Source organism: Diadema antillarum, unplaced genomic scaffold (genome assembly GCF_040938485.1).
Source record: "Diadema antillarum isolate AM-2024a unplaced genomic scaffold, OU_Dant_1.0 scf00000071, whole genome shotgun sequence".
In the NCBI taxonomy this organism is placed as follows: Eukaryota; Metazoa; Echinodermata; class Echinoidea; order Diadematoida; family Diadematidae; genus Diadema; species Diadema antillarum.
Genome location: NW_027270960.1, coordinates 13,098,464 through 13,107,036, shown reverse-complemented (window position 1 = coordinate 13,107,036; position 8,573 = coordinate 13,098,464). Strand labels below are relative to the sequence as shown.

At 38.4% G+C, this 8,573-nt stretch overlaps 2 non-coding genes across 2 annotated transcripts; both read left to right on the top strand.

Annotated features, from left to right (window-relative positions):
* Positions 1 to 5,109: 5,109 nt before the first annotated feature.
* Positions 5,110 to 5,181, top strand: Trnaa-ugc (transfer RNA alanine (anticodon UGC)). The gene has a single exon. It is a non-coding gene; the product is annotated as a tRNA-Ala (tRNA).
* A 2,806-nt stretch (positions 5,182 to 7,987) lies between these two features.
* Positions 7,988 to 8,059, top strand: Trnaa-ugc (transfer RNA alanine (anticodon UGC)). The gene has a single exon. It is a non-coding gene; the product is annotated as a tRNA-Ala (tRNA).
* Positions 8,060 to 8,573: the final 514 nt, after the last annotated feature.

The following is an 8,573-nucleotide window of genomic DNA, read 5'->3' as shown; positions in this document are numbered from 1 at the left end:
AGAGAGAAAAGAGAACAGCCTTATAGAAGAAGAGGAACTCTCAGAAGGTTGAGTGGAATTTTTCTTCTTGTTTCCACTGATTGATGGGGGAGATAGTGTGAATGGTGGACACCTACATGTTTCCGTAATATGGTGTGAAGCATTGCGCACGGGGAAGAAAAGATGCATTCCCAGAGAATATTGTGAACAAACAACCTAGTAATATTTAAAGAAGAAATAGGAGTGTAATAAAAATCATTGGGAATTAAAAGTAGCGTCATTTGGGGTTGGTTGACTTCGCCTTTGAAAAACGCGAGACGGCGCAAAGTTCAAGGCGCGTGTGGCGACACAGATCGTCAATTTGTGAGGCGGGTCGGGTCTGCCATGCGATGTATGGTGATGGAGCTTCAATCTCTCACCAGGGAGACTACAGGGAGCTAGAGCTAGACAGAGGGTTCCCTACCCGCTTTATACGGGGCATTCTCCGCAGAGAAAACAAACTGTGACATCGCTGAAGACAGTGCAAATAACCAAAGCCGCGCGATACGGGCACTATCGGTGCTGTTGAAAGCTGGAGAAAGATACGCCGACAATCACAGTAGGTGATGGTGTTGTCTGGAGGTGTGCACCGACTCCACCTCTGTCTGGCGGGAGTACTCCAAGATGTCTTACACTGCTCAGTGACTAGGGCAAACGACCGTCGTTTCCATAGCAACATGGGGGATGTTGGCCGAGCATCTGTTATCGTCATCACAGGCTATTGCTCTGTGCCGTCTGTGCCATCGATGGCATTCCGCGAATTCAAGACAGAGCGGGAAACTCCATCATATCTGCCCTAGAAGATCCGTGTCCGAGATGCGAGTTCAGCTGGGATCTTGCGTGGCAACGCTTCCAAAAATTGATGACGATGATGATGATGATGATGATGATGATGATAATAATAATAATAATAATGATAATAATAATAATAATAATAATAATAATAATAATAATAATAATAATAATAATAATAATAACAGCAATAATAATAATAATTATAAAAATAATAATAATTATAATGATAATAACAGTAATAATAATGATAAAAATAACAACAATAATAATAAAATTGTTTCAAAAAAATCACATGTACCAAAGATAAATGATTTTTAAGAGATACTGCACATTATCGTCGTAGTGTTGTATTTGTTATCCCTTTTTTTTTTTTTGCAGTTGACGTAAATACATCGACCGTCACTTTTTAAACCTTCAAAGTGATGCATATTCTCCGTCTGTTGCCTACCTCGATGATGCGTGTATTTTGTGAACGTGTGGCTTTGCTCACTTTTGACGTAAACCGCAAATTCATGAAACATGCACAAACAAAACATAAACTCACAGGCGTGTGCTGCAACTGCGGAAGAATTGCCACATCCTGTACAACAATTTTTTTAAGGTTGCACGAGAAAACATGTAATGAGCACACGTAGGGCAGCCCAATATAGTTTCAGAAGTCGCCAGTTACAGCACGAGAACATGTAGACATTCGTGTATCTGGGTGCGTGATATGCACGGAGGATGATTGTAATTCAAGGTCCCCACCTTCGCATGCACTATCTTCGAGGTCATCAAACATTGTTAAAGGGAAACTTGGCTATGTTGTATGAAGAGTTCTGTCGTCCTATTTAAAGACCCTCTCAACTGAAACTCAAATATGCATTAGGATCGAGTGAATTCAGCAATATAGTAGAAGAACACATTTTCGAAGCTTGAGGAAAATCAGACAAGAAAAAGTTAAGAATGTCGAAAGTTTTGATGCCGCCATTGCTGGATGAAACGACTACTACAGTTCGTGACGTCACGCATTGACATGAATATAGCCTAAAAGAAAATATAAAGAGGAGTCCACAAAATCGTGTATTTAAAGGGGGTGGCTAGTAACTGATCAGTGGGAGTCAGTGGGAATGCTGGAGGATGATTGTTCCAATCCTTGTGGGATTCATTTAAGAGTACATTATATATCTATTGTTGTGTGAAAATTGTTTGCTTCAGAACGGTCTCATATTCAAGTAATGTGCAGTTTAATGTTTCTAGGTTAGCATGCCTGTACAGTGACGGGGCATTAAACTGCACATTACTTGAATATGAGACCGTTCTTTCAAAGGCAGACGGCCAAAAGCAGAGAAGCGTCTCGCTAGGTGGGGCTTGTCGTTTGGGCTGGTGGCTTAAGACTGAACTTCGTGTGACGATCATATTGTGTTCGCTAATATTATGTGATTATGACTGCCCTTTGCTAAAAATCATTATTGATCAATAATTTCATCTTCAATCTGATTACAGATTGGAGAGATGATTATGATTTATTGTGATAATAAATTAGATTTCAAAACAAGCCGATAGCAGAGCTGTGATGCGATGAGATCATCACCACAAAATTGGACTGATGGTACATCAGCTTCCTTCAAAAGAAAAAAGAAAAATGAGTCACCGTCTTCAACTTTTATCCAAAGTGTATGCAGCCTTTATTCATCTGTTTGTGTTATTTTTGTGTGTGTGTTTGTGTGTGTGTGTGTGTGCGTGTGTGTGTGTGCGCGTGTGTGTGTGTGTGTATGTGCGTGTTTGTATGTGTGCGTTTAATTAATCTAAGCCACATTGAATGCGGAGTGGATTCCATCATTAATCCCTTGGGCCTTATGTGCGCCGCCCACTCGCGGAAGAGAATGTTGCTCTCGTGGACTCGGGGATTGCTGTTGTCCTCTTTGCAAAACCAGTTTGACGATCTCGATGGGAAATGGACTAAAAATCTCATCTACATCCAATTTGAAAGGGCCCGAGGTCTTAAAAATATATGATTTAAAAAAAAACCCATAATGATGTGAGTCGGCAGTTTCAACAACCGAACCGGGGGCGTCGCAATATTTCCTGACACAGGTCATCTCTATGTCAACGAAGAACACTACTCAGTATTGTGACAATGTTACTAATGAAAAGTGTACCTATACAGGAGTGTGCGGCGAGAGGGCTAGAGTCAGCAATGTAGGACATGGTTTAAAAGTCGCACTCACGTCAGAATGGGGAGTGGGTAAGAGATGAAAGAAAATATTGAGAATCATTTTGAGGGCATAGACTGTGTTGATTGGGTACCAAGAAGACGTCACTGTGTCCGTCATGCAGGATCGAAGATAAACTTAGCTCAATGACATGGACGAAAACTGATGCCATTAAAAACACTCCTGGCCCTTATGGATTGTAATCATTGTAGTCCCTGGCCTACTGGAACCAGCATGGCCATGAGCTGATAAGTTCTATACACCATCTGTCGTGTTCCGTTTCCCTCGCAAAGGTATATCTAAGGGTTTCATCCGCAAAATGTCTACGGTTTTGTTTTGTTTTGTTTTGTTTTGTTTTTCAGCAGCTTTCATTAGGTCATTCCCCCGCCCCCCCCCCCCCCCCGCCCCTCCCGGTGATTTGCTCTCAAAAAAAATCGAGTGAAAATTTTCACTTTTGAAGGAGTGAATACAAAAAAGAGTGAATTTAGAGTAAAATTGGAGTGAATTTTGAGTGAAAAATAATTAATGTTCATTTTCACTCGTTTTAGAGTGACCTCAGGGATCACTCCAAAATCTTCGAATATTTTTTTGTATTCACTCCTTCAAGAGTGAATATTTTCACTCGATTTTTTTTAGAGAGTGTCATGTCCACACAATGGTGTAGTGGGCCGTACAAACAAGTATGTACTTATTTATAGTAATCAAACGAATTATACGAGATGTTGAGAAAATAACAGCAAACTATGTGGGCAGGGGCTGTATCCTGTTTAAAACATTTCCATCATATTTTGTGCACATAATGAACTGTATGTGTTTTCCAGCCAGTAAAATGGAACTCTGAAACACTGTTCAGAAATAATTTCAATGTCGATTCCTTGAAAGCTCAGAGGAAAGAGAATAACGGCGTTATGCAATCAAAGGTAGGTTAAGTGAAATAACCTTGTATATTTGATAAATAAATCATTGATCTATGCTATCTTTCTATCTACCTTATAATAGAAAGTTAGATGCATAGATAGACAGACAGACCAGATAGATAGCTCGATAGATAGATATATAGATAGATAGATAGATAGATAGATAGATAGACAGATAGATAGATAGATAGCTCGATAGATAGACAGATAGATAGATAGATAGATAGATAGATAGATAGATAGATAGATAGATGCAGGTTTAATGGATGGATATATAAATAGATAGATAGATGGATGGATATATATATATAGATAGATAGATAGATAGACATATTGACATGTAAAGAGATACGAAAAATGATTTGATTGACGTATTGACAAAAAGTAATTGATTGATCAATTAATAAGTCCAAAAAAAAAAAGAACAATGAACGGACAATGTGATAGATACATGCAAAGACTGCTCGTATGACTAACTTTCCAAAACTTTGAATCAACACACTTGAGGTTTCCAGACAACTTCCTCAGGTAAAACTGTTATTTCCCCCGTATTCAATCTTGTTTTGTCTCGGGTGCTCCTTTATTTCTTTTACCACGTGTGCATCGCTGTCTCTTTCCGCTTTTAAACATTGAACATGGTGTTCAAATAACCATACGCGTCATTGCACCCCTTCCGACTTTATTTTGGTTTTGTTAAACCCTTCGGAGGTTAAAAATGAATAGATGTCCTTCTGAACATTTCAACTTTGCATTTTGTTGATATATCGGTTCAAATTGTCAAGGTCTTTGTGATGTCAAGGATTAAGAGGCACTTGGGTTGTCTTCCATACATTGCTGTGATATAATGATATGCAGGCTCCTATTTAATAATACTACGTACAATGTACATACTTTTCTCAACACGAACAAAAATTTCCTCATCAGGCGTTTTCACATCAGCCCGATGTTTCGAAATAGCGCGCTATTTTCTGACTTGGGAAATTAAAGAATATCTCGAGCTTGAATTTTTATGGGGCTGATGTGAAAACGCCTATTGTTCTCAAATATATTTGTGTATGTTGGATGATACATTTATTTATTAATGTATACTGCACAATACGAATGAAGTGTTCACAGTGCACCCCTCCCCCCCCCCCCCCCCCGTCTAATATGAAATGAAACGCATCTCCGACATGTAGCATCAAGGGGGTATAGCTCAGTGGTAGAGCGCTCGCTTTGCATGCGAGAGGCCTCGGGTTCGATCCCCGATACCTCCACAGGGTTCTTTTGTAATATTTTTCCCCCTTCCTAATCACATGGTGTTAAAATAACATTGTCATTGCACCCCTTCCGACTTTATTTTGGTTTTGGTAAAGCCCTTCGGAGGTTGAATATAAAGTCCTGATGAACATTTAAACTTTGCGTTTTGTTGATACATCGGTTCACTAAATACTCAAGGTCTTTGTAATGTCAGTAAAAGGTACTTTAGTTGTCTTTCATTCATTGCTGTACTTTTCTCAACACGAACAGAAATTTCTTTATTGCTCTGAAATATATTTGTGTAGTTGGATGATATGCATATATGTATATAATTATACTTATATATATATATATATATATATATATATATATATATATATATATATATACTATATATATATATATATATATATATATATATATAAAACTCGATGTAATGACAGACAAATATCTGAAAAAATGATTAGGTGTTCCCGCTCGTGTTGCTAACATCGCCATTGTTCACTTACCCCATGGTCTCAACATCCCCAGCCTATCTGACATCTACCGCCAGTCTCAATCTCTAGCTTTCACCAGATCGAGAGTCAAAGCTGATAGTGTCGTTAACCAAGCGATTGACTCCGCCATTGAAAGAGAGTCAAATTGGGCACGTAAACAGTCCACTGTTGTGAATTGTAACGTAACTCATGGTAAAGTGGAAAATTTAGTTAATGTGCAGACAAGCTCATGGAACGCAGTAAAGAAAATGGTTAAGCAGGTAATAGAGGAGGATACAGTGAAATACTGGACTGATCGAGTAGCGCCACTCTTAGTGCAGGGGAAATTCACATCATTACTGTTACTGGAAAATGAGAATCTAACATGGAAATCGATCACGTATAACCTCCCCAAAAGAGTTCTCAGTTTCATTATCAATGCGTGTATAGATTCTCTGCCCTCCTACACAAACTTGCACACCTGGGGTAAACGCCTCAGTGATAAATGTGTCTTCTGCCTGGGCACCACTGGCACTTTGCATCATATACTTTCAAACTGCCCAGTTTTTCTAGATAGATACGAGTGGCGTCATAACAACCTGCTGAGGTATATATAAAACATTTCTTGAAAATCTGTCCAACGGGACGATTTACACTGACTAATAGAGGGGCACTCAATCGCCGGGGGCACCATACCTCCCCATATTCTCACTACAAGTTTGCGCCCAGATTTAGTTATCCTTAAGGAAGAACAAGATATCACGATTGTTGAACTAACTGTTCCCTTTGAAATGAACCTCAAGGATGCACATCAAAGAAAAGTAGAAAAGTATAATTCAATTGTGCGGGACATCCAGGATAAGGGCTACTCAGTGTCATTCCACGCGATAGAAGTCGGGGAAAGGGGCCTAATAGACCGGGGGAACAAAAGCCGTTTAAAGCGAATTCTGAGAACAACAGGTTCAAAGATTCGTCCAAACGAATTTTTCCAGACACTCTCTAAACTCGCCATACTCTCCTCTTTTTCAATATTTTATGCCAGGAAAGAGAGAGCTTGGGGGGAGGTACGGCACCTAGATCCATGACTTAATAGTTATGCAATATTCACACCCACTATGAAGCCGACGTGGAAGTACAGGAATATGTTTGCCGGTCTGTAAGACACATGTTTGTAATCATGTGTTATGTATGTGATACAATTGTAGAATATTGTTTGAGGTATGTTATAATTATTGATATAGATATTTATTGTTTGTATAATATACAGGCGCAGATATTTACGGTTTATATGTGGTATTGGCTGTAGATTCTTTTTTTCCCGGGAGGGGGGGGGGGGGGGGGAGGAGGAGGGTAGCCGCAGGTATGAGATGGGGATAGCGGGTGAAAGTTTATTCTGCCGCTGCGGCTGGTTTGGATTTCGCATTTTTTTTATGTTTTGTTTTTTGTTGGGAAAGGAAAGGAATTTGAGGTTAAATGATATGTTTGGAAAGTTGAGATGAGATTAGTATTGATGCACTGTAATATTATGGGTGAATGGGTAATTGAAAAAAAAATGTAGAAATGTTTGTTTATAGTTTTTGGTTTTAGGTTGAAAAAGATTTATAGTTGTAAATAAGATGGGTTCTGATAATTATAATATGTGGTAGGGGGTATGGGGCACAGAGCCAAATAAAGATTAACGTTGGTGAAGATTTGATGAGATGATGATGACAATAAGGTTTATGTGGGTTTTTTTTTTTGTATATATGTATGTGTGTGTATATGTATGTATATGCATATATATAGGCCTATATGTGTATTTGTATAATTTATTATATTATGTTTTAATGCGGATTATTGTATTAATACTGCGGATGATAACTACATCACTGCTGTTATTGTAACACAGAAATAGTATTATGTATTGATTGTTTGTATTGATTGATCACCGGTAATATCTGATATTCTATGTGTGATATGGGTTGCAATAATGTAAACTCTAATATTGTTGTTTTGTATCCCCATGTACGTGTCTAAACCTGCCATTCGTTTTGAATGAAACGGTGGACCTGGTTCTTTTGTATATTTTTTATTCTCACACTTACTTGAACTTGAATGAAGTCATGATTAAACAAAAAACATATATATATATATATATACATATATATATATATATATATATATATATATATATGTATATATATTATGTGTGTTTGTGTGTGTGTGTGTGTGTGTAGTCATTTATTGATTTATCTATACTGCACAATGCGCATGAAGTGTTCACAGTGCACAGAGCACAATCTCACCGCCCCCCCCCCCCCCCTTTCGTCTAATATGGAATTAAATGCATCTCCCACGCACAGCATCAGGGGGTATAGCTCAGTGGTAGAGCGCTCGCTTTGCATGCGAGAGGCCTCGGGTTCGATCCCCGATACCTCCACAGGGTTCTTTTTGTCTTATTTTTTCCCCATTTCTAATTACATGGTGTCATATTTTGAGGATGTCTAGACTCATTTAACTCCGCAAGGAAATTGTACTTTTGTACTTTCAAGGAAAACCGGTTAATATGACATTTGAGATATCAGATAGGCTTATATACAACAAACTTTTGTTCTCTGTTTTACATAGCTACTGGCGCAAGAAAATTCCCCATGCATAACAGATTTCCAAGTCCCAAATACAGTGTATATTTCTTTTCGTCTCCCGAGTTTCCTCGACCACATGTCAATCTGTGGCCAATCCTCACCAAGAAAAGAATAGTACGTTCTCATTATGGGGAGATGCTACTTTTTTAAAATTATCATTCTGTAGTTGATAAGTCTTTGATACATCGGAAGGGTAGAAGTTAAATGGATTTCACATTAAGAGTATAAGAAAGTTATATAATTTCGAGGTTTCACGTGCTATCAGGAAGTAATAGCAAGTCACGGTCACACTGGAAAATCTTTGAAAAC